A 27726-nucleotide genomic window follows, 5' to 3' on the forward strand; every position below is an offset into this window, starting at 1 on the left:
GCCAGTTCACAATTTTCTAAGAACTCAAGTCTTTTCTTTTTCCCATGTCAGCTCTGTTTGTTAATGTTAAAGAAGGGAGAACTGTTGGGAGTCCACCAAGGCAGGTGGACTGCCTGAGGTCAGGAGTTCGAGACCAGCCTGGGCAACACAATGAAACCCCGTCTCTACTAAAATACAAAAAATTAGCCGGGCATGGCGGCGGTACATCTATAGTCCTTGATACTCGGGAGGCTGAGACAGAAGAATTGCTTGAACCTGGGAGGAGGAGGTTGCAGTGAGCCGAGATCACGCCACTGCACTCCAGCCTGGGCGACAGAGTGAGACTCCATCTCCAAAAAAAAAAAAAAAAAAAGAAGTGAGAAATGACAGAAAACTAGAATCAGCCAACTGGACAACTTGTCAGGAAACCCCCAGAAGATTTGGAGAAAGGGGAGGCATACCCTAGTGTTTAAAATGAGATCTGTGGAAGTGAGGCTTTAATGAATTTCACATCTTTTTGGTGAACATACTAATAATATATCTAAAACAAGAATTCCTCTAAATATGTCAAGTCCTCAAATCTTACCATAGATAAAACATTTTATCAACATAGAAGGGTTCCATTTTGCCTTGAAAGTAAATATGACAAAATTAAGTTGAAGTCTTTGGAATAGCATGCTGGGGACACATTTTATGAGCAGTACCTTGAAATTTCTTCAGATTAGATATCAGACACCAGAATATGCCAATTTTAGGCTGAGCATGGTGGCTTATGCCTGTAATCCCAGTACTTTGGGAAGCCTAGGCAGGATTGCTTGAGGCCAGGCGTTCACGATAAGCCTCAGCAACACAGTGAGACCCTGCCTCTACAAAATAAAAATTAAAAAAAAAAAAAAAAAAATAGGTGTGGTTGTGCATGCCTGTTGTCCTAGCTACCTGAGAGGTTGAGAAGAGAGGATCACTTGAGCCCACGAGTTTGAGGCTGCAATGAGCTATGATCACGCCATTGCACTCCCACCTGAGTGACAGAGTGAGACCCTGTCTCTAAAATATATATATATATTTATGAATTTTTTTAGTTATATGAGGGATAAGAAATATACCATATTCAGTTTTAACTCAGTTCTAGCATGTTCCAAGCATCTTGGTGGAGCTGTCTTGTTTAGCTTATTACAGAATCATTCATGCCTATACTTGTTGAAATACCTATGATTCTGCAATTCTATTTTAAATGAATCACATATATGAATGTTTTAGGAAGGGGTACCTCACAAAAGTTAGGTTACAGAGCATTTTCTGTGCCTGAATCATTTCTGCAGTGGTATATGGAGTAATCTACTTATCTGCCCTTCTACTGAAGCCCACCTCATTAGCCATAATAATCTATTCAGAACTTAGTTGCTTGCCCAGTTCCTGTGCTGTCTTTATCTTAATCAGGGTATCCTAGTATTAATATACTTAAGATATATTTACAGTATCATTTTGTGTGTTTATAAAAATCTCAAAACAGCTGCCAGAGAATATTTTGAATTGCTTCTCTCAACTATGTAATATAATTTTCCTTATATAATTTCCATTATGAGCTATGATATTCCTTTTTCTGTTTTATAAAAAAAATTGAGATTATTGTAAATTCACATACAGTTGTAAGGAATAATACAGAGAGATCCTGTATATCCTTCACTTGTTTTTCCCAATGATAACATCTTGCACAACTACAGTAAAATATCACAACCAAGAAAATGACATTGATACAAATCATTAAAATTCACATTTTACCACTTTTACATGCATGTGTTTGGTGTGTGTATATTTAAATCTATGAAGTTTATTAAAATATTAAATATCCCTTGTGCCATGCTTTTTTTTTTTTTTTTTTTTTTTTTGAGGTGGAGTTTTGCTCTTGTTGCCCAGGCTGGAGTCCAATGGCACAATCTCGGCTCACTGCAACCTCCACCTCCCAGGTTCAAGTGATTCTCCTGCCTCAGCCTCCCGAGTGGCTGGGATTACAGGCATGCTCCACCACACCTGGATAATTTTGTATTTTCAGTAGAGACAGAGGTTCTCCATGTTGGTCAGGCTGGTCTCGAACTTCCGACCTCAGGTGATCTACCTGCTTTTGCCTCCCAAAATGCTGGGATTACAGGCGTGAGCCACTGTGCCCAGACAGTGCCTTGCTTTTATAGCCACAGGCTTTTCTCTCCTCGTCTCTCTAGTCAACCCCTAATCTGTAATTCATTTCTGTAACTTTGTCATTTTAAATTTGTTATATAGGGTGGGCATGGTGACTCATGCCTGTAATCCCAGTGCTTTGGAAGGTTAGGGCGGGAGGATCATGTGTGGTCAGGAGTTTCAAACCAGCCTGGGCAACATAGCAAGACCCTATCTCTACAAAACTATTTTAAAATTAGCCAGGTGTGGTGGCTGTAGTTCTAGGAGGTTGAGACAGAAGGATCACTTGAGCCCAGTAGTTTGAGGTTACAGTGAGCTATGATTGTGCTGCCGTACTCCAGCCTGGGTGACAGAGCAAGATCCTGTCTCAAAGAAAAAAAATTATATAAATGGAATCATACTGTATTTAACCTTTCGAGATCATGTTTTCACTCAGCATAATTCTCTTGAGATTTATCCAAGTTATCGTGTATATCAGTAGACATTCCGAATGGTACAGTAATGTCACACCGAAAATCTGCTCCTCCATAAAAGCAATGAGGACATTAGCAAAAGCTGTTGACATAAACCTATTAGAATTGTGGAAATTAACTAAAGGCTTTCCACATTCCAAGGAATGCTTACCTAAGAAAAACAGCTGAATCTCAGTAAGAACAGAAAGCCTATGGTGTTTTAACTTGCTCTAATCCTATACACCTCTCCCCAGCTCCATGGCAGCCTTGAAACTCAACAGCTTCACATTTATAGTCGTCGTGGAAACCAGAGCTTAGCAGCCACTGGAGAGAAAAGAACAGATTTGAAGCCCAAAAAGGCCCATTCCCAGAGAATTATCACTAGTTCACCTAACAGCTCACTGAAAAGCTCCATAATCAGGATTTCTTTTAATTTGACCTATTTCAGAGTACACTCTGCAAACAGCTTGATGTACAGGGCATTTATTTTTTAAAAAACAATCAGTAATACAACAAAAGAAATTAGACTTTACCAAAATTAAACTTTTGTGCTTCAAATTTTAACATCAACATACATAATGTGAGTGAAAAAAAAAGAAGTAAAAAACTCACACACTGGGAGAAAATATTTGCAAATCATATATCTGATAAGGGACATGTGTCTAGAATATGTAAACAACTGATACAATTCAACAATAAAAAGACAAATAAGGCCAGGTGAGGTGGCTCACGCCTATAATCCCAGCACTTTGGGAGGCCAAGGTGGGTGGATCACAAGGTCAAGAGATGAAGACCATCCTGGCCAACGTGGTGAAACCCCGTCTCTACTAAAAATGCAAAATTAGCTGGATGTGGTGGCGGGCACCTGTAGTCCCAGCTACTTGGGAGGCTGAGGCAGGAGAATCGCTTGAACCTGGGAGGCGGAGGTTGCAGTGAGCCAAGATCACGCCACTGCACTCCAGCCTGGCGACAGAGCAAGACTCCATCTCAGAACAAAACAAAACAAACAAACAAAAAGAGAAATAACCCAACTGAAAAAGTGAGAAAAGATTTGAACAGACATTGCTTCAAACAAGATGGACAAATGACCAACAAGCACATGAAAAGATACTCAACACATTAGGGAAATGCAAATGAAACCACAATGAAATACCACTTTACACCTGCTTGGATGGCTGTAATAAAAACAAAAGCAGATCCTTTTGTAGTTTATAAGCGTGATGATTGGGGTTTCATGTGCGTGTGTGAAATGTGCCTTGTTATGACCTCATTGGAACATTACCCCTTTGACTTGAAAATTCAAAAAAAGACATAAGCAAGGATGGCAAGGATGTGGAAACACTGAAATCCTCATACCTGCTGGTAGGAGTGTAAAATGGTGCAATGGCTTTGTAAAACAGTTTTCTGTTCCTCAGAAAGTTAACAGAGACACCATATAACCCAGCAATGCCACTCCTAGGTACATAACCAGGAGAACTGGAAACATACGTACGGAAAAATTGGTACTAATGTTCATAGCAGCATTATTCATAACCAACAAAAAGGAGAAAAAACCCGAATGCTCATCAACTGACAAACAGATGAGCAAAAGGCCAATATTAATGCAATGGAATCTTATTTATCCATTTAAAAAACAGAGTTGACTCTTGAGCATTATAAAGTGAAAGAAACCAGAAACAGAAGGAAACATATTGTATGATTCCATTTATATGAGAGACCCAGAGTCAGCAAATCCATAGAGACAGAGAATAGATTAAGGGTTGCTTAGGTCTGGGGTGCAAACATATGGACAATAAGGTGGAAATGGGGAGTAACTACTAATAGATATGGAGTTTCTTTTGGGGGTAATGACAGTGTTTTGGAATGACTGGTGATTTTTGCACAATTAAGTAGTGGTTGTATTGTCAGTGTTCTAAAAACAACTGAACTGTAAACTTTAAAAAGATGAACTTTATGATATGTGAATTAGATCTCAATAAAGCTGTTATTCTTCAAAAAAAGTTCATTTCCTTTTTATTGCCAGAGTATTCCATGGTATGTCTATAACACAGTTTGTTTAATCATTCATCCACTGAAGGACATTTGGTTTTATTTGCTTGTTTCCAGTTTGGGGCTATTTTGAATAAAGCTGAAATAAAACAATACTTTTTTTTTTTTTTTTGAGACAGGGTCTTGCTCTGTTGCCCAGGCTGGAGTGCAGTGATGCAATCTCAGCTTACTGCAACCTCTGCCTCCTGGGTTGAAGTGATTCCCCTGCCTCAGCTCCCCGAGTAGCTGGGACTACAGGCATGTGCCACCACGCTTGACTAATTTGTGTATTTTCAGTAGAGACGGGGTTTTACCATGTTGGCCAGGCTCGTCTCGAACTCTTGAACTCAGGTGATCCGCTTGCCTCAACCTCCCAAAGTGTTGGGATTATAGGCATAAGCCACCGTGCCCAGCCCAAAACCATACTGTTTTAAAACACACAAACAACTCTTATTTTAATGTTGAATCCTCCTAATTCAAGAATTCTGGGAATTTACGTGTTAAACTCTTGTAATGAAAAATGATCATGCTTCAATTAGCAGTTTCTTCCCTTAAATTACTTTTACTAATAGAGACTGTAAGACTCGATTCTTTTTTTCCTTCACTTTACTAGAGCTCATATAGCCTTAAAGGCAAGATTTATGATATAACCAGGTACTTCTCCATGTCCCATACTGGAGCAACCCTTCTCTGCTTGTCCAGTATCAGAGGCCAATGTTTCTCTATGCAAGGGCCTTTCTTACATGTTGAAATTACTCCGTTTATCTTTTTTTTTTTTTTAACTCTTTATTATTGGTCTTGATTGTTTGCTCCATCACAGGAGGGACCATGTCTCTTTCACCGGTTACTAGCATAGTGCCAGACATGGAGTCAGTGCTCATGAAAGAAATAAATGAATGCATTTGGTTCTTTTTTGAATTCATATGACAAACACTTGCAGCTATAGCTCTCAGCATTTAGTGAGTTCTCCAGCTTTCAAGAAGAGCCGTTATTACACCATTGTTTTTCTGGTTGTTATAGCAACCCACTGCCTCCAAAACTACAAGTTAATTCTGATGCACTCATTTTCCCAGACAACGAAACAGTATTTTCTTTCTTTCTTTTTTTTTTATTGAGACGGAGTCTCGCTCTGTCACCCAGGCTGGAGTGCAGTGGCCGGATCTCAGCTCACTGCAAGCTCCGCCTCCCGGGTTTACGCCATTCTCCTGCCTCAGCCTCCCGAGTAGCTGGGACTACAGGCGCCCACCACCTCGCCCGGCTAGTTTTTTGTATTTTTAGTAGAGACGGGGTTTCACCATATTAGCCAGGATGGTCTCGATCTCCTGACCTCGTGATCCGCCCGTCTCGGCCTCCCAAAGTGCTGGGATTACAGGCTTGAGCCACCGCGCCCGGCTAGTATTTTCAATTATGAAATAATGTTATTATAAATCACATTTCTCACACTATAGAGGGACACTGAGAGGTTTTTCTCCTTATCTTTTATGAAGATGGCAGAGAATCTGCAAAGCAACAAATCTATTTGAACCAATAAATGCTAGGAAACAAAACCAAAGCAGGAGGACACACATACTCACTCCCAACTCTTTTTTATTTCTCTCAAATTCTCTAACCTTTCCACAAGCATCTGTAAATTCAACTGGGTTTGTCTGTCCAAGTTATTAGGGAAGTTTTGAAAGGTGATTGTTGCAAAACAAAGAACTCTGAAGAGCTCTGTTACAGTCTAAGTATTTCCTCTATTTTTCCTCATTGCCGGTTGCTTAAATTTCATGTCACATTAGCAAATGATAATAGTACAAAAATCGAGATTTCTACAGAAAAGATCCAGTATAAGGTACTTCCCACCTCCCATCCCCTCACATTGTAGGTACAAAAACTGAGAAGAGTTTTATCCGACTGGATTAGTCATTCTCAGGGTTACTTGTATATTACACTGCATTTTCTCCTCCATAGGTTTTGGTCACAAGCACTACTAAAAGTCATGTTCCTGGCCAGGCGTGGTGGCTCACACCTGTAATCCCAATACTTGGGAGGCCGAGGCAGGTGGATCATGAGGTCAGGAGTTCAAGACCAACCTGGCCAAGATGGTGAAACTCCATCTCTACTAAAAATACAAAAATCAGCCAGGCATGGTGGCAGATGCCTGTAATCCCAGCTGCTCAGTAGGCTGAGGCAGAGAAGTGCTTGAACCCGGGGGTGGAGGTTGCAGTGAGCTGAGATCATGCCACTCCATTCCAGCCTAGGCAACAGGGTGAGACTCCATCTCAAAAAAAAAAAAAGTCATGTTCCATGGCCTGTCTTGGAATATACCAGCTCAAAGATATATCCTATAATAAATATTTCACTACACCTTCCCCTATGCAGTTCTGAATGCTTTTCTCATAAACAGGTTGTGATACCCACCAGTTAACAGTCCCATAACCTTATGGTTATGTGCAATTGGCTTTGACATTATAAAAGCAGTATCTACTTCAATACATTCAGCCATCTTCACAAATATACAATGGGGATACTGTCAAGAGAACAGTAAGGAAGGGCATTATAGAGTGCAGTGTCAATATTGCAGATTTTCAGATGGTGGTATGCATCCATAATTCCAGCTACTCGAGAGGCTGAGGTGGGAGGATCATGTGAGCCCAGAAGTTCAAGTCCAGTCTGGGCAACATAGTGAGAACGTGTCTCTAAAAATAAGATTGAAGATTTTGGTGTCATAACTCCTGCTATATTTTGATTTATGTACTTGTAAGAACTTCATTTTAATCTTCTAAAAGTCCCCATGCTTATTTATGTATGTATTTTTGCTTATTGCAAACCTGTCTTTGGACTTTTCTATTATTTTAAATAAACACTGAATGCTATATAACACTAAGTCATATATCAAACCTTTGAGACAGTTAAACCTAGATATCTGCCTGTTGTTAAAAATTGAAAATGAAAAAAAATATTGATGATGACCCAATGAAATAGAAGATTTGTCAGGGGAGAATCAGGTGTCCAGCCACATAGGTCTGGTAACAATTTCTTGGTAGAGTCACCATGTTCCAGGTTTATTTCTCTGCTTTAGAAGTTTGGATATTCAGGTATTGCTACACCTTGATGGGATGGGATTTGGGTACTGAATCAGGTTAACCAAATCAATAAGAATCAAATATACAACAAATATGATACTGAGATATTAATTTATAATTATAAAATATAACTTTCATATCAATTAGCTAGATACTGGCAATCCCTGATTAGCACATATTCTTGTGGCCTAATTTTCATGAGAGATGAATCACTGTCAGAAGCTTGCTTGGTGGACATGGACACAGAATTCATAGAGCAATCTGGATGATCTTAATGACCACTGTCAAGGTGGTATGAGAGGCAGGTTCATTTGTCTTCACTGTAGGGGGAGCCCCAAATGGACAGTTTTTCTGGACAGAGCCAGATCTAAATGTCCATAATTGCATGGCCACGTCTTTCCTAGGCTTCTGTTCTGGAGCTCCTCCTACCCTCCTCTGGTTGGTTGATACAAATTTTCTTGTACCTTTTTTTTTTCTTTACATTATTTCTGTGGTTACATCATTTCTTCAATCAGATTAATATAAAGTAGAACCCATTTTGCCTTTTCAAGATTATATATCCCAGCTAGGCACAGTGGCTCATGCCTGCAATCCCAACATTTTAGGAGTCCAAGGCAGGAGGATCACATGAATCTAGGAGTGCAAGACCCCATGTCTATAACAAAACTCAAAATTAGCTGGGCATGGTGGTGCACACCTGTAATCCCAGCTAGTCTGGAGGCTGAGGTGGGAGGATCTCTTCATCCCAGGAAGTAGAGGTTACACTAAGCTATGATTCCACCACTGCACTCCAGTTTGGGCAATAGACCAAGACCCTGTCTCTAGAAGGAAAAAAAAAATTACATATCTGCTCTGATTTGTATTTATTTTCTTTGTAAATGAATTTTTAAAGGTTGTCATACATATTCCAATGTTTAATTCTGTGTGTATTTGGTGGGGATCTGCATGTGCCTCTGGCCTCTATGTACTACTGTGTCTAAATTTATTTTTTTGAGACAGAGTTTCACTCTTATTGCCCAGGCTGGTGTGCAATGACATGATCTCGGCTCACCGCAATGTCCGCCTCCTGGGTTCAAGTGATTGTCCTGCCTCAGCCTCCCGAGTAGCTGGGACTACAGACATGCACCACCACGCTCAGCTGATTTTTGTATTTTTAGTAGAGACTGGGTTTTACCAGGTTGGCCAGGCGGGTCTCGAACTCCCAACCTCAAGTGATCCACCCACTTCGGCCTCCCAAAGTGCTAGGATTATAGGTGTGAGCCACCACGCCCGGCCCTACTGTGTCTTTAAACTGTCTGCATATCATTAACTATGTATCACTGGTGTGGACGTCTAAGTATTGTTCATTTTCATGAAATGACAATGTGCAGAGAGCACAGGAAAAGATATTTATGATGTGTTTATGATGAATTTCACAGATTTGAGGATGATCAACTATGTTATTTTTGTTATAAATGTAATGAAATATTGAACATAATCTCTACTATAATATCATATATTACTTTCCACATTTCATTTTGCTCAGTATTTCTCAAAGGCTCTTAAGTTTCAGATGAGGATATTTTATTTAAAAAAAGAACTCAAGGAAAACAGATATGTGAGGCATTGCACCAAGTCAAACAATTCAGTAATGGATTCTGTCCTGTACTTCTCACGGTTGGAACATGTAAGTACTGAATGATTAACCAATATGCTCAGCTGTATATTAAATGGAAATCCTAAAACACATTTGGTAGAAAAGTGTAAACCAAAATTATTATTTGTGTAGAAATGCAGTAATTGTGCAAATCTCAGCAAAATATATTTTCGGAGATCTTAGTTTCATTAAAATAATGTAAGATAGCACATAATACAATGTTAAGCATAAACTAGATGATCAAAAACTATTAGTGTCTCCTAATATTACAAAGAAAATGTCCAACATATAAAGTCACAACCTGAATGAGAAAAAGACAATCAACTGATACCAATACAGATGAATCAGGTATTGGAATTATTTGACAAGCACTTCAAAACAGCCTTCATAAAAATTCTTTAATAGCCTATTAAAAATTCTCTGGAAATGATGGGGAAAAAAAGCAAAAAAATCTCAGCAAATAAATCGAAGTAATAAAAAAGAACTAAGCAGAACCTCTAACGCTGAAAAATAGAGCTGGGTGTGGTGGCATGCACCTGTTGTCCTAGCTACTCGGGAGGCTGATGCAGAAGAATCATTTTAAGCCACGAGTTTGAAGCTATAGTGCACTATAATCACAACTGTCAATAGCCAGTGCACTCCAGCCTGGGCAACATAGTGAGACCTCATCTCTAAAACAAAAACAAAATCAAAAGATAAAAATAACAGAAAGAAAACAGCAATAGTAGAATGGACAAAACAGAGGATAGCATCAGTCTTTCGGGACAATCAGTGGAATTCACTCAAATTGAACAACAGAGGGAAAAATAGACTGAGGAAAAAATGAACAGAGGCTCAGAGACTTGTAGAATAATAACAAAATAGCCAACATTTGCATCACCGAAGTTCCATGAGAGTGGTGGTGGAAGAGAGTGTAACTGAAAGAGTACTTGAAAAAATAATTGCTGAAACTTCCCAAATTTGTTGAAAAACACAAAACTACAGATTCAAGAATCTGAGCAAATCCCAACAGGCTGAACCAAAAGAAATCCATTCCAAGACACATCAAAATTAACTTTTTAAAAACTAAGTGCAAATTTAATCAGTTAAACTTCTTAAAGAAAAAAATCTTAAAAGCCAGAGAAAAATGACACATTTTCTGTAGGGTAATATTTATCTGAATGACAATTTCTCGTCTGAAACCATGGAGACCAGAAGGAAGTGGCACAGCTTTTTTTTTTTTTTTTTAATAAAGTGGGTCTTACTCTGTCACCCAGGCTGGAGTGAAGTGGCTCAATCATGCCTCACTGCAGCCTCCAACTTCTGGGCTCAAGTGATCCTCCCATCTCAGCTTCCTGAGTAGCTGGGACTACAGGTGAGCACCACCATGCCGGACTAAGTTTCCCTCTCCTCCTCCCTGAGATGGGATCTTGCTGTGTTGCACAGGCTGGTCTCAAACTCCTGGCCTCAAATGATTTTCCCACCTTGGACTGTGGAGTCACTGGGATTACAGGCCTAAGCCACCTTGCCCGGCTGGTACAGCATTTTTTAATTGCTAAAAGAAAATAACTTTCCACTGAAAAATTCACATTTAGCAAAATTATTCTCTAGGAATGAAGGGGAAGTAAAGACACTCTCAGATGAGTGAAAAAAGAATTTGTTGCTTACAGACTTATCCTTAAAGACTGGCTACAGAAAGTTCTTTAAAGAGAAAATAAATGATAAAATATCTCAGAGGATTAGGAAGGAAAAAGGAACAATAGAAAGAGCACAAATACAAACATACACAAAAGCATGTTTTATAAATCATACAATGGTATGTTTCATAAACCATGAATTTTATAAATCATATTTGATGACTGAAATAAAAATTATAGGCCAGGCACGGTGGCTCACGCCTATAATCCCAGCACTTTGGGAGGCTGAGGCAGGTGGATTACCTGAGGCCAGGAGTTCAAGACCAACCTGACCAACCTGGTGAAACCCCTTCTCTACTAGAAAAATACAAAATTAGCCTGGTGGTGATAGCACATGCCTGTAATCCCAGCTACTTGGGGAAGCTGAAGCAGGAGAATTGCTTGAACCTGGGAGGCAGAGGTTGCAGTGAGCTGAGATTGCACCACTGCACTCCAGCTTGTGCAAAAAGAGCAAAACTCTGTCTCAAAAAAAAAAAAAAAAAAATATATATATATAGTATAGGAATTAGTCCGAGTGGAGAGAGCGAGTGAGTGAGCTGAGAGGTTGCATGGTCACGTCTCAGAAACCAGTAGCACTTGCAGCATGGCTGACCAACTGACTGAAAGGCACATTGCAGAATTCAAAGAAGCTTTTTCATTATTTGACAAAGATGGTGATGGAACTACAACAACAAGGAATTAGGAACTGTCATGAGGTCTCTTGGGCCGAATCCCACAGAAGCAGAATTACAGGACATGATTAATGAAGTAGATGCTGATGGTAATGGCACAGTTGACTTCCCTGAATTTCTGACAATGACGGTAAGAAAAATGAAAGACACAGGCAGTGAGGAAGAAATCAGAGATGCATTCTGTGTGTTTGATAAGGATGGCAATGGCTATATTAGTGCAGCAGAACTTCACCACGTGATGATAAACTTTGGAGAGAATTTAACAGATGACAAGGTTGATGAAATGATCAGGTAACCAGATATTGATGGTGATGATCAAGTGAACTATGAAGAGTTTGTACAAATGATGACAGCAAAGTGAAGACTTTGTACAAAGTATCTGTACACATTTCTTGTACAAAATTGTTGATTTTGTACACATTTCTTGTACAAAATTGTTGATTTGCCTTTTCTTTGTAACTTATCTGTAAAAGGTTTCTCCCTACTGTCTAAAAAATATGCATGTGGCAGGGCTCGGTGGCTCACGCCTGTAATCCCAGCACTTTGGGAGGCTGAGGCAGGCGGATCACGAGGTCAGGAGTTCGAGACCAGCCTGGACAATATGGTGAAAGCCCGTCTCTACTAAAAATACAAAAACTAGCCAGGCATGGTGGTGGGCACCTATAGTCCCAGCTACTCGGGAGGCTGAGACAGGAGAATCACTTGAACCCAGGAGGCAGAGTTTGCAGTGAGCCGAGATTGCACCACTGCACTTCAGCCTGGGAAACAGAGCAAGACACCATCTCAAAAAAAATTTTTTTTCAATAAATAAATAAAAGCAAACAAACAAACAAACACCTACTAGAGATAACAGAGAGAGAGAGGTAATATATGTTAATGAAAAATTCAGTTGACAAGGAAAACATAATGATCTCAAATGTGGATAAACCAAAAAACAGAGCCTTAAAATACATGAAACAAAACTGATAGACTTAAAAGGAAAAACAGACAACTCCACAATTATTATTGGAAAATGCAACATGATCTCTCAGCAAGTGATACAGCTACTAGATAGAAATTAGCGAGGATATAGAAGATCTGACTAATATAATCAACCAGTCACGGAGTGACATATCACTCCACCCAATAAGCAGAGTACACTTTTTTTTTCAATTGTTCATGGAAGATTCATCAAGATAGACCATGTCCTGTGCCATAAAACAACCTCAACAAATGTAAAATAAACGAAAGTATACATAGCATGTTTTCTGACAATATTGGAATCAAACAAGTAATCAATAATGAAGACAACAGGAAACTCTCTAAACACACAGAAATTGAACAACATAAATTTTAAATCATTACTGGGACAAAGAGGAAAATTTCAAGTTAAAAATGAAACTTAAGGAATATGAAAATACAACATACCAAAATATGTTGGATACAGCTAAATGATTTTTGAGAGCAAAACTGCAGCACTAAATGTTTACATTAAACATGACAAAAGGACTCAAGTCAATCTAAGCTGCTACCATAAGGCAGAGGAAAATAAACCCAAAGCAATCAAAAAGAAGGAGGTCAGGCATGGTGGCTCACACATATTATCCCAGCACTGAGAAAAGCCAAGGCAGGGAGGATCACTTGAGCCAAGATTTCAAGACCAGCTTGGGCAGCATAGCAAGACCTCATCTCTACAAAACATTTTAAAAATTAGGCACGGTGGTGTGTCTTGTAGTCCCAGCTACTCTGAGGCAGGAGGACTGCTTGAGCCCAGGAGTCCAAGACTGCAGTGAGCTATGATCACACCACTGCACTCTAGCCTGGGTGACAGAGAGTCTCTCTTTCTTAAAAAAAAGGAAGGAAATAATATAGATATCAAAACAATAATTAATAAAATTAGAAATAAGAAATAGCAGAGGAGAAAAATTTAATGAAATGACTGTTTCTTTTTTAAATCAATAAAATTTATAAACTTCTTTCAAGAGTCACAAAAATTAAGAGAAAACAGATGTCACCAATATGAGGAATAAAACAGTGGATGTCACTTCACATCCTGTAGCCACTAAGATAATAAGAAAATATTACACAAAGTTTTACACTCTAAAACAGTTTTTAACTGAAAACTTAGAAGTAATGAAGCCTTTTGAGGAACCACAAACTACCAAACACAACCAAGATGAAACAGATAATTTAGGTAGCCCTATATTAACCATTAAAGAAACTGAATTTTTTTTTTTAAATCTCCTAAAAAAGAAATCCCAGGCCCAGATGGTTTGACTGGAGAACTCTACCAAACATTTAAAGAGATAACAACGCATTTTCACAATCTTTTCCAGAAAAAGAACATTCTCCAACTCATTTTGTGAGGCTAGTATCACCTGAATATCAAAACCAGGACAAAAAAATAAAAACAACAACACAAAAACAAAAAACTACATACCAATAGCTTTCATGAACATAGATTCAAAGGTCCTCCACAAAATATTAGCAAACTGAATAAAATAATAAAAACATTATGCACTGTGACTATCTTAATTCAGGCTGCTGTACAAGAATATCAAATGCTGGGTGGCATAAAGAACAAACATTTATTTCTCATAGTTCTGGAGGTTGGGAAATTCAAGATCAAAGTGTTAGAAGTTTCAGTGTCTGGGGAGGGCACTCTTCTGGGTTTACAGACCACCCTCTTCTCACTGTATCCTCTCATGGCTGAAAGAGATATAAATTCTCTCATGTTTTGTCTTATAAGGGCAATATTACCATTCATGAGGGCTCCACCCTCATGACCTCCCAAAGGTCCTACCTCCTAACACTGGGGAGTTAGAGTTTCAGCATATAGATTTTGAGGGGACACAAACATGCAGTTCATAGCCTTGACCAATAGGGATTTATTCCAGGCATACAAGGCTAGTTCAACATTTGAGAAATTAATGTAATCCACCAGATCAACAAGCTAAAAAGTCATATGATCATATCAATGGAAACAGATAAAGCATGTGACAAATTCCAACACCCATTCATGGTTTTAAAAAAAAAGGCGGGGTGCTGGCCGGGTGCCGGGGCTCATGCCTGTAATCCCAGAACTTTGGGAGGTCGAGGCGGGTGGATTACTTGAGGTCAGGAGTTCGAGACCAGCCTGGCCAACATGATGAAACCCCATCTCTACTGAAAATACAAAAAGTAGCCTGGTATGGTGGCGAATGCCTGTAGTCCCAGCTACTCGGGAGGTTGAGGCAGGAGAATCGCTTGAACCCGGAAGGCAGAGGTTGCAGTGAGCTGAGATCACATCACTGCACTCCAGTCTGGGAAACAGAGTGAGACTTTGTCAAAAAAAAAAAGAAAAGAAAAAAGGGTGCGGTGGGGGTGGGCATTGTGGCTCATGCCTGCAATCCCAGTAATTTGGGAGGCTGAGACAGGAGGATCACTTGAGGCCAGGAGATCATGACCAGCCTGGGCAATGTAATGAGACTCTGTCTCAATATTTTAAAAAGTTCTTTAGGCTGGGTATGGTGGCTCATGCCTGGAATTCCAGCCCTTTGGGAGGCTTAGGCAGGTGGATCACCTGAGGTCAGGAGTTTGAGGCCAATCTGACCAATACGGCAAAACCCCGTCTCTGCTAAAAATACAAAAATTAGCCTGGTATGGTGGCGAATGCCTGTAGTCCCAGCTACTCGGGAGGTTGAGCAGGAGAATCGCTTGAACCCGAAGGCAGAGGTTGCAGTGAGCTGAGATCACATCACTGCACTCCAGTCTGGGAAACAGAGTGAGACTTTGTCAAAAAAAAAAGAAAAGAAAAAAGGGTGCGGTGGGGGTGGGCATTGTGGCTCATGCCTGCAATCCCAGTAATTTGGGAGGCTGAGACAGGAGGATCACTTGAGGCCAGGAGATCATGACCAGCCTGGGCAATGTAATGAGACTCTGTCTCAATATTTTAAAAAGTTCTTTAGGCTGGGTATGGTGGCTCATGCCTGGAATTCCAGCCCTTTGGGAGGCTTAGGCAGGTGGATCACCTGAGGTCAGGAGTTTGAGGCCAATCTGACCAATACGGCAAAACCCCGTCTCTGCTAAAAATACAAAAATTAGCTGGGCGTGGTGGTGGGTACCTACAATCCCAGCTACTCGGCAGGCTGAGACATGAGAATAGCATGAACCCGGGAGGCAAAGACTGCAGTGAGCCGAGATGGCGCCACTGCACTCCAGCCTGAGCGACAGAGTGAGACTGTCTCCAGAAAAAAAAAAAAAAAAAAATTTAAATCTCTCAAGAGCTACATTATTAAAAGTAGTAGAGTAGAAAGATCCAAGAATCAGTCACTCCAGTGAAGCAACTGTTAAGTTGGTGGAAAAAAAACAACAGAATAAACGTTTTTAGAACTCTGGAATCTCATCAAAATCTTACCACATTGAAGGGAGTGCTTAATAAAGAATGAGACTGGGCTGGGCGCGGTGGCTCATGCCTGTAATCCTAGCACTTTGGGAGGCCGAGGCAGGCGGATCACCTGAGGTCAGGAGTTTGAGACCAGCCTGACCAACATGGAGAAACCCCATCTCTACTAAAAATACAAAATTAGCGGGGCATGGAGGCGCATGCCTGTATTCCCAGTTACTCAGAAGGCTGAGGCAGGAGAATCGCTTGAACCCAGGAGGCGGAGGTTGCAGTGAGCCGAGATCGCGCCATTGCACTCCAGCCTGGACGACAACGGCGAAAACTCTGTCTCAAAAAAAATAAAAATAAAAATAATAAAGAATGAGACTGCTAAATTTTAGTAAGAAAACATTGTTTGTACTCTTGTTTACCCACCTACCATTTCCATTCTCAGCTTGGCAGTGGCTATGGGAGTGGCAATCTGAAATCCTGGTGCACCTTGCTGATGCTAGGGGGCCAATATGGACCTTGTTCTTCAAAAATGGTGGTATGCAATTTCACCTGCCTGGCAGCTCCTTGAGCAATCAGTATAAAGGCTGACCTTTGTTTTACCCCCATTGGGCTGTAGCACCTTTCCAGGAGGCATGTGAAAAAGGCATTTCACTGTAAATGTCTCCTATATTCTCCTGGGGCAAGAGAGAGCAAATGGGGCAAAATCTGGGAATATTCAAAGGCTGGTAAACAGTAGGCTATGAAGAAAGATTCTTGAGGTAATAAGAGCTTTGAAACACTACTGCATGTACTAGTGAAAGTGGAATTTAACACACATGCCTAGGACCAGTTGCTTGCTCAGAAAACACCAGAGACGACTTTAGGCTTGCACTTTTGGCTGATCTTTAGGCTCCGTGCAAGCAGGAGGTGAAGGCTAAGGCAGAGTTGAGGGACAACTTTGCATAGTGTTGAAGGAGTACTCACACTTAGAGGCAACCTGCAAGAGACTTTTTTTTTCTTTTCTTTGGTTCCAGGCATTTAAGGAAATCTCTGTCAGGCCACTTGGTTAACAGCTGAGATGATGAAATATAGCCTTCAGTGAGCACACATTATAAAGAATACAGTCTTTGCTAAAATAGTTTGTGTGAGATATGGCAAAGTTTTTTTTTAAATAGCCTGATTAATCCTTTACTCTTTAATTCCCAGTACCCCTCCCTCTCTCTTCTTCTTTCTTTTTTTCTGCTGTTTTCTGCCCAGGCATGCCACAGCATCAGTGGCATTATTAGCACCAGCTTATATTCCTTTCCTCATTTGGGAAAAGACTGACTCTCAAATTAGCCAGGTGTGGTGGTGGGCACCTGTAATCCCAGTTACTCGGGAGGCTGAGGCAAGATAATTGCTTGAACCTAGGAGTCGGAGGTTGCAGTCAGCAGAGATTGTGCCAGTACACTCCAGTTTGGGCGAGAGAGTAGAACTCCATCTCAAAAAAGGAAAGAAAGAAAGAAAGAAAGAAAGAAAGACAGAAAGGAAGGAAGGAAGGAAGGAAGGAAGGAAGGGAAGGAGGGAGGGAGGGAGGGAGGGAGGGAGGGAAAGAAAGAAAAAGAAAGAAAGAAAGAAGAAAGAAAGAAAGAAAGAGAGAGAGAAAGAAAGAAAGAAAAGAAAGAGAGAGAGAAAGAAAGAAAAGACTGACTCTCTCTGGCTTGCCAGAGACAACCCCTTCCCCATCTCCCCCCTCTCCCTTACGTGCCCACCTTATCTAAGAAAGAGTTTAGGCTGGGCATGGTGGCTCACGCCTATAATCCCAGCACTTTGGGAGGCTGAGACGGGCGGATCACGAGGTCAGGAGATCGAGACCATCCTGGCTAACACAGTGAAACCCCGTCTCTACTAAAAAAAAAAGGCAAAAAATTAGCCAGGTGCAGTGGCGGGTGCCTGTAGTCCCAGCTACTGGAGAGGCTGAGGCAGGAGAATGGCATGAACCCAGGAGGTGCAGCTTGCAGTGAGCTGAGATCGTGCCACTGCACTCCAGCGTGGGCAACAGAGCGAGACTCTGCCTCAAAAAAAAAAAAAAAAAAAAAAAAAGAATTTAAATGTTTAGCCAGTTGGGTCTAGCTTAAATTGTGCAGTCTGACCCCCATTGATGGGGAAAGGGCACAGGGGCAGGATTTGCATTTGGAATAAAAACTTTCACTCTTCTTTGTTCTGTGTGCTGTCATGGTGACTGGCCATACAGGAGGCACCCCTCTCAGTAGAAGTAAATTTGTTTTGCTGAGAAATCCTTTGAGTGCTCATTTTCCTTACGACTCCGAGCTCTATTTCTAACAAATTCTGATGGCCTGTCAGGGATTGCCATTCTCCTTCGGGAGGGGGTCTTTGGTCACCCCACCCAGGGGAAGACGTGTCCCACTGTCCTGTTGCGATGGCTGCAGGGGCAGGAGATGAGGACCAAACTAGTCCTAGAAACCCAGTTACCAGGGACTAAATACTTCCTCATTGCCTTGTTAAGGATCAAAATCTCCCCTCAAAAGGATGTTGGTTTATCCCCTTATGAGATGCTATACAGGCTGCCTTATTTACATTCTACTACTGATGTCCCTACATTTGAAACTACAGATCAGTTCCTCAAAAAGTATATACTTGGTCTATCTTCAGTTTTTCTTCTCTTAAAACCAAACATCTCCTAGCACAGGCACTGCCCCTAAAGTTCCCAGTACACCAACATCAACTTGGAGATACATCCTCATCAAAGGGTAGAAAAAATTACTCAAGGCAGCTTACGAAGGACCTTATCTAGTGCTCCTAACTACTGAAATGGCAGTCTGAATAGCAGAAAGAGGGTGGACCCACCACACTCGAGTCAAAGGAGCACCACCACCACCTTTGGAATCATGGGCCATTGTCCCAGGGTCAAGCCCTACCAAATTAAAGCTAAAAAGTACTTACTTCTTCTATACATATTATATTGTCTCTCCCTTTTTCCTTACTCCATTGATAGCTACTTCATTATTAATATCACTAAGTCTGGCCGGGCGCAGTGGCTCATGCCTGTAATCTAAGCACTTTAGGAGGCTGAGGAAGGTGGATCACCTGAGGTCAGGAGTTCTAGACAAGCCTGACTAACATGGTGAAACCCCGTCTCTACTAAAAATACAAAAATTAGCCAGGCGTGGTGGCAGGCGCCTGTAATCCCAGCTACTTGGGAGGCTGAGGCAAGAGAATCACTTGAATCTGAGAGATGGAGGTGGCAGTGAGCCAAGATCGCACCAGCGCAATCCAGCCTGGGCAACAGGAGCAAGACTTCGTCTCAAAAAACAAACAAACAACAAACAAACAAACAAAAACAAAAAAAATGAAGTCTGACTCACCCCAAACCATTGTTTTTAATGCTTGTCTTGTTATACCTTGTGGGGATTTAAAGGACCAAAGGCAACTAGCTTCTTCAGACAAGTATCTCTGCCCTGGCCCTTTAGTTTCCACGGTTACTCCCAGTTCTCACCGTTGTGATCATCTACAACCAAAATGCCATTCCTTTACTCCCACAGCCTGGCAACCTTGTAGTAATTGGGACTACATCCTTTGATCCACCCAATACCAACATTGGACCTCTACAAGGGGGTTGTGCGTCGATCTAAAGCCCCTCCTCCACTTTACCAAAGGAACTACTCTCCCTGAGTGCCAATCCCACCAATGCAACCCTATCCTTATTTCTATTACTATCCCTACCTCCACCGACCCTCAGCCTGCCCTCAGTTGCCTCTATAGAATAGGGGCCAATGTCAATGGGAAAGATCCTATAGGTATTTTTGAAATACATATTACTCCTACTCCTCCTTCCCCATGCCCAATAATTTCAGCTTTAAACCAAACATCTGTTATTCGTATACCTAATGACAGGACTAAGGTGTCAGTTGTAAAAGTAAATGACTTAAAACAAACCTTAGCAATTGAGACAAGATACCAAGATGCAAATGCCTGGCTAAAATGGATTAAATATTCTGTCCGCACCTTGAACAAAAGTGACTATTATGCCTGTGCGCACGGTAGGCCAGAGGTCCAGACTGTCCCCTTGCCACTTGGATGGTCTCTCCATCAACTGGGCATGAGCTGTATAGTGGCTCTTTTCCAGAATCCCACAGCCTTGGATGATAAATCGTGCCAAGCTCTCTCTCTCTGCTGTTCCCTGAAGTTCAACACCATGTGGGTCAGCCCCCGAGGGCCATTCAGCCTCTGCCTCTCAATGCCAGGTTTACCTCCTATCTCTCATAATAGGGGGAAAACTTGACATTTCTCAGAAACTTAAAGGGATGCAAAGAGCTTAGCCCTTCCAAGAGCTTACCCATCAGTCTGCCCTTAGCCATCCCGAGCAGATGTATGGTGGTGTGGAGGCAGACTTCCACTGGATGCTCTACCAAATAACTGGGGCAGAACTTATGCTCTAGTCCAATTGGCCATCCCTTTCACCCGGGCAGACTGGAAACCAACCCAAGAAAGTAAAAGGAAAACACCACAAGCCAGGAGAGGCTCCTTATGAGTTCTTTGATCCTCAGGTCTATATAGATGCCATCGGGGTTCCATGAGGAGTGCCAAATAAATTTAAAGCCTGAAACCAAATAGCTGCAGGGTTTGAATCTGCATTGTTGTAATGGGTAACTATCAATAAAATTGTAAATTAAATAAATTACATTTACTATATCCAACAACGTTTTGTTAACTATACCAAAGATGCCATTAAAGGAACAGTTGAACAATTAGGGCCTGCCAGTCAAATGGCCTGGGAGAACAGACAAGCATTAGACATGATGCTAGCAGAAAAAGGTGGAGTTTGTGTCATGACTGGAAGCCAATGTTGCATCTTTATTCATAATAACATGGCCCCCAATGAAACGATTACAAAGGCTTTACAAGGCCTTACCTTTCTATCAAATAAATTAGCTAAAAACTCAGGGATAAACGATCCCTTTCCAGGCCTTACAGAAAAGTGATTCGGTGGATAGAAAAGGTTAATAACTTCAATACTCATGTCTCTTGCAATTGTCACAGGTATACTAATCCTTGTTGGATGCTGCCTTATACCCTGTGCTCGAGGGGTAGTACAAAAACTTACTGAGATAACTCTCACCAAAGCTTTTCTCAACTCTCCCCAACCCTATTCAAGTGAACTTTTTCTTCTAAAAAAATCAAGCCAAATAGCACAGTCAGAATATGCTAAAAAGGTTTAAAAAGAAAAAGTTATTTAAAAAAAGAAGAGGGGCCAGGTGCAGTGGCTCAAGCCTGTAATCCCAGCACTTTGGGAGGCTGAGACGGGCGGATCACGAGGTCAGGAGATCGAGACCATCCTGGCTAACACAGTGAAACCCGTCTCTACTAAAAATACAAAAACTAGCCGGGCGTGGTGGCGGGGCCTGTAGTCCCAGCTGCTGGGGAGGCTGAGGCAGGAGAATGGCGTAAACCCAGGAGGCGGAGCTTGCAGTGAGCTGAGATCCGGCCACTGCACTCCAGCCTGGGTGACAGAGCGAGACTCCGTCTCAAAAAAAAAAAACAGAAGAGGAAAGTTGTGAAATATGGCAGTTTCTCTTCAAACAACCGGATTAATCCTTTACTCTTTAATTCCCAGTACCCCTCCCCATCTCTTCTTCTTTCCTTCTTTCTGCTGTTACTACATGCCCAGGCAGGCCACAGCACCAGTGGCGTTATCAATACCAGCTCACATTCCTTTCCTTACTTGGGAAAAGACTGACTCTCTAGCTCACTGCAGACGACCCCTTCCCTCTCTCCCCTCTCTCTCTTACGTGCCCACTTACATAAGAAAAAGTTTAAATGCTTAGCCAAGCAGGTCTAGCTTAAATTGTGCAGTCCAACCCCAGCCAATGGGGAAAGGGCACAGAGGCAGGATTTGCATCAGGAATGCAAACTTTCACTCTCCTTTGTTCTGTGTACTCTCGTGGGGACTGGCCATACGGAGGCACCCCTTTGTGCAGAAGTAAATTTGCTTTGCTGAGAAATCCTTTGCCTGTGTGCTAGTTTTCCTTACAACTCCGTGCTCTATTTCTAACAGTTTGGAAAAATCACTAAACAAGAAGATGACTGCAGGCTTCAACAATTAACAACAACAAATCATGGGGAAGGTGAAAATTCTGATTTCCAGAGTTACTTACATTATACTATTCAAAATGTCCAATTTTCAACAAAAAAATTACAAGACATACAAGAAACAAGAAAGTATGGTCCACTTATGTGTAAAATATTGACATAAACCATCCCTGAGGACTTTAAATCAGTTGTCTTAAAGAGTTAAAGGAAACCATAGACAAAAGTTTAAAGGAGACTGGGAAAACGATATATGAACAAAGTGAGAATATTAATAAAGATACAGAAATGTTTTAAATGGAACCAAATAAAAATTCTGGAGCTGAAAAGGACAATAACTGAGGCTGGGCATGGTGGCTCACGCCTGTAATTCCAGCACTTTTGGAGGCTGAGGTGGGCAGATCAACCTGAGGTCAGGAGTTCAAAATCAGCCTGGCCTTGAAAGACCCCATCTCTACTAAAAATACAGGCCAGGCACAGTGGCTTATGCCTGTAATCCCAGCACTTTGGGAGGCTGAGGCGGGCAGATCATGAGGTCAGGAGTTTGAGACCAGCCTGGCCAACATGGTGAAACCACGTCTCTACTAAAAACACAAAAATTAGCTGGGCCTGGTAGCACACACCTGTAGTCCTAGCTACTCAGGAGGCTGAGGCAGAAGAATTGTTTGAACCTGGGAAGTGGAGGTTTCAGTGAGCTGAGATCGTGTCACTACACTCCAGCCTGTGTGACAGAGCAAGACTCCATCTAAAAAAAAAAAATTATCTGGGTGTGGTGGTCCCAGCTACTCAGGAGGCTGAGGCAGGAAAATAGCTTGAACTGGGAGGCAGAGGTTGCAGTGAGCTGAGACGTGCCACTGCACTCCAAAGCACTCTAGCCTGGGTGTCAGAGTGAGACTCTGTCTCAAAAAAAAAAAAAAAAAAAGTACAATAACTGAAATTAAACTAACACTACACAGTTTCAGTGGCAGATTTGAGAAGTAAGAAGAAAAAACTGAGCAAGCCAAAGACAGCACTATTGAAGAGACCCATTCTGAGGATCAGAAAGCAAAAAGAATGAAGAAAAAATTAACTGAGTCAAAGAGATCTCATGGATACTTTAAAGCCTATCAACATCCTCTTTATGGGGGTTTCAGAAGGAGAAGACATAGAAAAGGAGAGAGAGAATATTTGAAGAAATAATTACCAGAAACTCCCCAATGTTGATGAAATATATGAATGTATGCATCCACGAAGTTTAATAAACTTCAAATAGGACAAACTCAAAAAGTCTGACAATGAGACACAAACTGTTGAAAATCAAAGACAAAGTGAATCTTGAAAGTAGCAAGAGAGAAGGAACTCATCACATACAAGGGATTTTTCAATATAATTAATAGCCAATTTGTCATTAAAAACCATATAGGCCAGAAAACATGAGAATAAGCTAAGTACTGAAAGAAAAAAATCCTGTCACTCAAAGATTTCATTTCTCAAAAACTTTCCTTCAAAAAGTAAGGAGAAATTAAGACATTCCCAGACAAATAAAATGGAGTTTGTTCCTAGTAGACTTGCCCTACACAAAATGTTAAAGGGAGTCCTCTAGGCTGAAATGAAAGAATGCTAAGCACTAACATGAAAATATATGAGAAAATCAAGAACTCCAATATAGGTAGCTACATAGGTCAGTATTATTGTATTTTTAGTATAAGTCTTCATTTTGTTTCATATATACAGAGAGAGAGAGAGAGAGAGAGAGAGTCTGGCTCTGTCACCAGGCTATAGTGCAGTGGTACGATCTCAGCTCACTGCAACCTCTGCCTCCTGGGTTCAACCGATTCTCGTGCCTCAGCCTCCCAAGTAGCTGGGATTACAGGCACGTGCCACCACACCCAGATAATTTTGTATTTTTAGTAGAAATGGAGTTTCACCATGATGGCCAGGCTGGTCTCAAACTCCTGATCTCATGATCCACCCGCCTCCGCCTCTCAAAGTGCTGGGATTACAGGTGTGAGCCACTGAGCCCGGCCTCCTATATCTTTATTTTTTAATTTCTTCTTTTTGAGACAAGTTCTTAATCTGTCAGCCAGGCTGGAGTACAGTAGCACAATCACAGCTCACTGCAGCCTCAACCCCACTGCAGCTCAAGTGATCCTTTGACCTCAGCCTCCCAAGTAGCTGGGATTACAGGCACGTGCCACCACACCCAGATAATTTTGTATTTTTAGTAGAAATGGAGTTTCACCATGATGGCCAGGCTGGTCTCAAACTCCTGATCTCATGATCCACCCGCCTCCGCCTCTCAAAGTGCTGGGATTACAGGTGTGAGCCACTGAGCCCGGCCTCCTATATCTTTATTTTTTAATTTCTTCTTTTTGAGACAAGTTCTTAATCTGTCAGCCAGGCTGGAGTACAGTAGCACAATCACAGCTCACTGCAGCCTCAAACCCCACTGCAGCTCAAGTGATCCTTTGACCTCAGCCTCCCAAGTAGCTGGGACTACAGGCACACACCACCACATCCTGCTAATTTTTTTTTTTGGTAGAATGGGGGTCTTGCTATGTTGCCCAGGCTAAACTTGAACTCCTGGCCTCAAGAGATCCTCCTGCTTTGGCCTCCCAAATTACTGGGATTGCAGTTGTGAGCCCAGTCTGTACCCTATTGTTTCCTATGTTATTTGAGAGACAAATGTAGAAAACAATACTTATAAAGTATGCTAATGGGCACACAATGTATAAAAGATGCAATTTGTGACAATAACAAAACTGTATAGGAATAGATTTTGTGTATGCTACTAAAACTTAGTTGATATCAATTCAAACTGTATTTTTATATATTTAGGGTGTTTTTTGTAATCACCAGAGTACCCACAAAAAATAATTAAAATATATACAGAAAAAAACACTGAGGAAGGAATCAGAATGGTACACTTTAAAAAACACGAAAGACACAATCAAACACAAAATACAGTATTTGGGGAACAAAAAGTATATGAAACTTGTAGAAAACAATAGCAAATGATAGAAGTAATTGCTTTCTTATCAGTCATCACTTTAAATGTTAAAAAATTAAACTCACCATTAAAAGACAGAGATTGGCAGAATGGATTTAAAAAAAAACATGATTCACTTATGTGGTATCTACAAAAGACTCATTTTGAGTTCAAAGAGACAAATATATTGAAAGTAAAACAATGGAAAAAGATATTCCATGCAAACAGTAACAAAAGGAGAACCGGGGTGACTATGCTAATATCAGTCCAAATAGACTTTAAAATGAGGGATATTATAATATATTGATAAAAGGGTCAATTCATTACCAAGATGTAACAATTATAAAAATATATTCACCAAATAGCAGAGCCCCATAATAAGTTAAGAAAGCGTTAATAGAAATAAAGGAGAACTAATTCTACAATAATCATTGGAGATTTAATAACCCACTTTCAATAATAGAACAAAGGCCGGGCGCGGTGGCTCAAGCCTGTAATCCCAGCACTTTGGGAGGCCGAGATGGGCGGATCACGAGGTCAGGAGATCGAGACCATCCTGGCTAACACTGTGAAACCCCGTCTCTACTAAAAAATAGAAAAAACTAGCCGGGCGAGGTGGCGGGCGCCTGTAGTCCCAGCTACTCGGGAGGCTGAGGCAGGAGAATGGCGGTAAACCCGGGAGGCGGAGCTTGCAGTGAGCTGAGATCCGGCCACTGCACTCCAGGCTGGGCGACAGAGCGAGACTCCGTCTCAAAAAAAAAAAAAAAAAAAATAATAGAACAAAACAAAAAAAAAGAGAAAAAAATAATAGAACATTTAATAGCAGATGAATAAGTAAATAGAGGACTTGCAGTGAGCCAAGATCACGCCACTGCACTCCAGCCTGGGCAACAAAGCAAGACTCTGTCTCAAAAAAAAAAAAAAAATTAAAGGCAAAACACAACCTACCAAAACTTACAGGATGCAGCAAAAGCAGTGCTCATAGGGGAATTATAGTTGTAATTGTAACTGCCTATATTAAAAAAGAAGAAATATCACAAATCAATAACCTAACCCTATTCCTTAAAGAACAGGGAAAAAGAAGAGTAAACTAAGGACAAAACTGGTAAACTGGTAGAAAGAATAGTCTCTTCAATAAAAGGTACAGGACAACTAGATACGCAAATGCAAAAGAATGGAATTAGACCCCCATCTCATACCATATACAAAAACTAAGTTGCAATGATTGGCCAATGACCTAAATATAAGAACTAAAACTATAAACTCAGAAGAGTTAGGGGTAAATCTTCATAACTTTGAATTTGGCCATGAAGTCTTAGATATGACATCAAAAACACAAGCAACAAAAGAAAAAATAAATTGGACTTTCTCAAAATTAAAAACTTTTGTTTGTTAAAGGACATTCTCAAGAAAGTGAAAAGACAACAACAGAATGGAAGAACATATCTGCAAATTATATATCTCGTAAGAGTCTAACATCCAGAATATGTAAAGAACTCTTACAACTCAACAACAAAAAGACAAACAACCCAATTTAAAAATGGGCAAAGGACTTAGACATTTTTCCAAAGATGATAAACAAATGGACAACAAGTACATGAAAAAGATGCTCAAGATCATCAGTCATTGGGGAAATGCAAATCAAAACCACAATGAAATACAGCTTCACACCCACTAGAAATGAGTATAATTATATAACTATGGCTATTAAAAAGGATGAGACGGGGAAATAGCAAGTGTTGGTGAAGATGTCGAAAAATTCAAACCTTTGTACATTCCTGATGGGAATGTAAAATGGTTCAGCCTCTCAGGAAAACAATTTGTTAGTTCCTCAGTAAATTACATATAGAATTACCATATAACCCAGCAATTTCACTTCTAAGTATCTATCCCAAAGATTTGGCAACAGGTATTTTAACAAATACTTGTACACGAATGAATGTTCTAGCAGCCCTATGTGCAATAGCCAAAAGGAGGTGGAAACATCCCAAGTGTCCATCAATTGATGGGTGAAAAAAGACAAAATGTGGCATATTTATTCAATAGAGTATTATTCAGCCATAAAAAGGAAGGAAGTACTGATACATTCTACAACAAGGATTAACCTCAAAGGCAACTAAAATGTTCACTTCAAAACTGTTAATTTTACATTATGTGAAATTCACCTCAATGTTCCACAGTGAGCAAGCCTATGCAAACCAACCACTAAAATTCAAAGGAAGTTAAGAGCCCAAAGAGGCTTACATATCCAGTTTCTCAGGGAGAAACTTTCCTTCCCTCCCTCCCTCCCTCCCTCCTCCCTTCCTCCTCTTCTTCTTCTTTTCTTCCTCTTCTCCTTCTTTCTTTCTTCCTTTCTCTCTCTCTCTTTCTTTCTTGTTTTTTGAGACAGAGTCTCACTCTGTCACCAAGGTGGAGTGCAGTGGCATGATCTCAGCTCACTGCAACCTCCAACTCCCTAGTTCAAGCAATTCTCCTGCCTCAGCCTCCCGAGTAGCTGGGATTGCAGGCGTGCGCCACCATGCCCAGCTAATTTTTGTATTTTTTCACCACGTTGGCCAGGATAGTCTCAATCCCCTGACCTGGTGATCCGCCCACCTCGGACTCCCAAAGTACTGGGATTACAGGCATGAGCCACCATGCTCGGCCTCTTCTCTTCTCT

At 40.9% G+C, this 27726-nt stretch overlaps 2 pseudogenes; both read left to right on the top strand.

The window, feature by feature from the left end:
* Window positions 1–3799: 3799 nt before the first annotated feature.
* LOC117098686 lies at window positions 3800–3895 on the top strand (annotated as a pseudogene).
* Window positions 3896–11591: 7696 nt separating this feature from the next.
* Window positions 11592–12077, top strand: LOC117096907 (annotated as a pseudogene).
* Window positions 12078–27726: the final 15649 nt, after the last annotated feature.

Source organism: Trachypithecus francoisi, unplaced genomic scaffold (assembly GCF_009764315.1).
Source record: "Trachypithecus francoisi isolate TF-2019V2 unplaced genomic scaffold, Tfra_2.0 Contig01461, whole genome shotgun sequence".
Lineage (NCBI taxonomy): Eukaryota > Metazoa > Chordata > Mammalia > Primates > Cercopithecidae > Trachypithecus > Trachypithecus francoisi.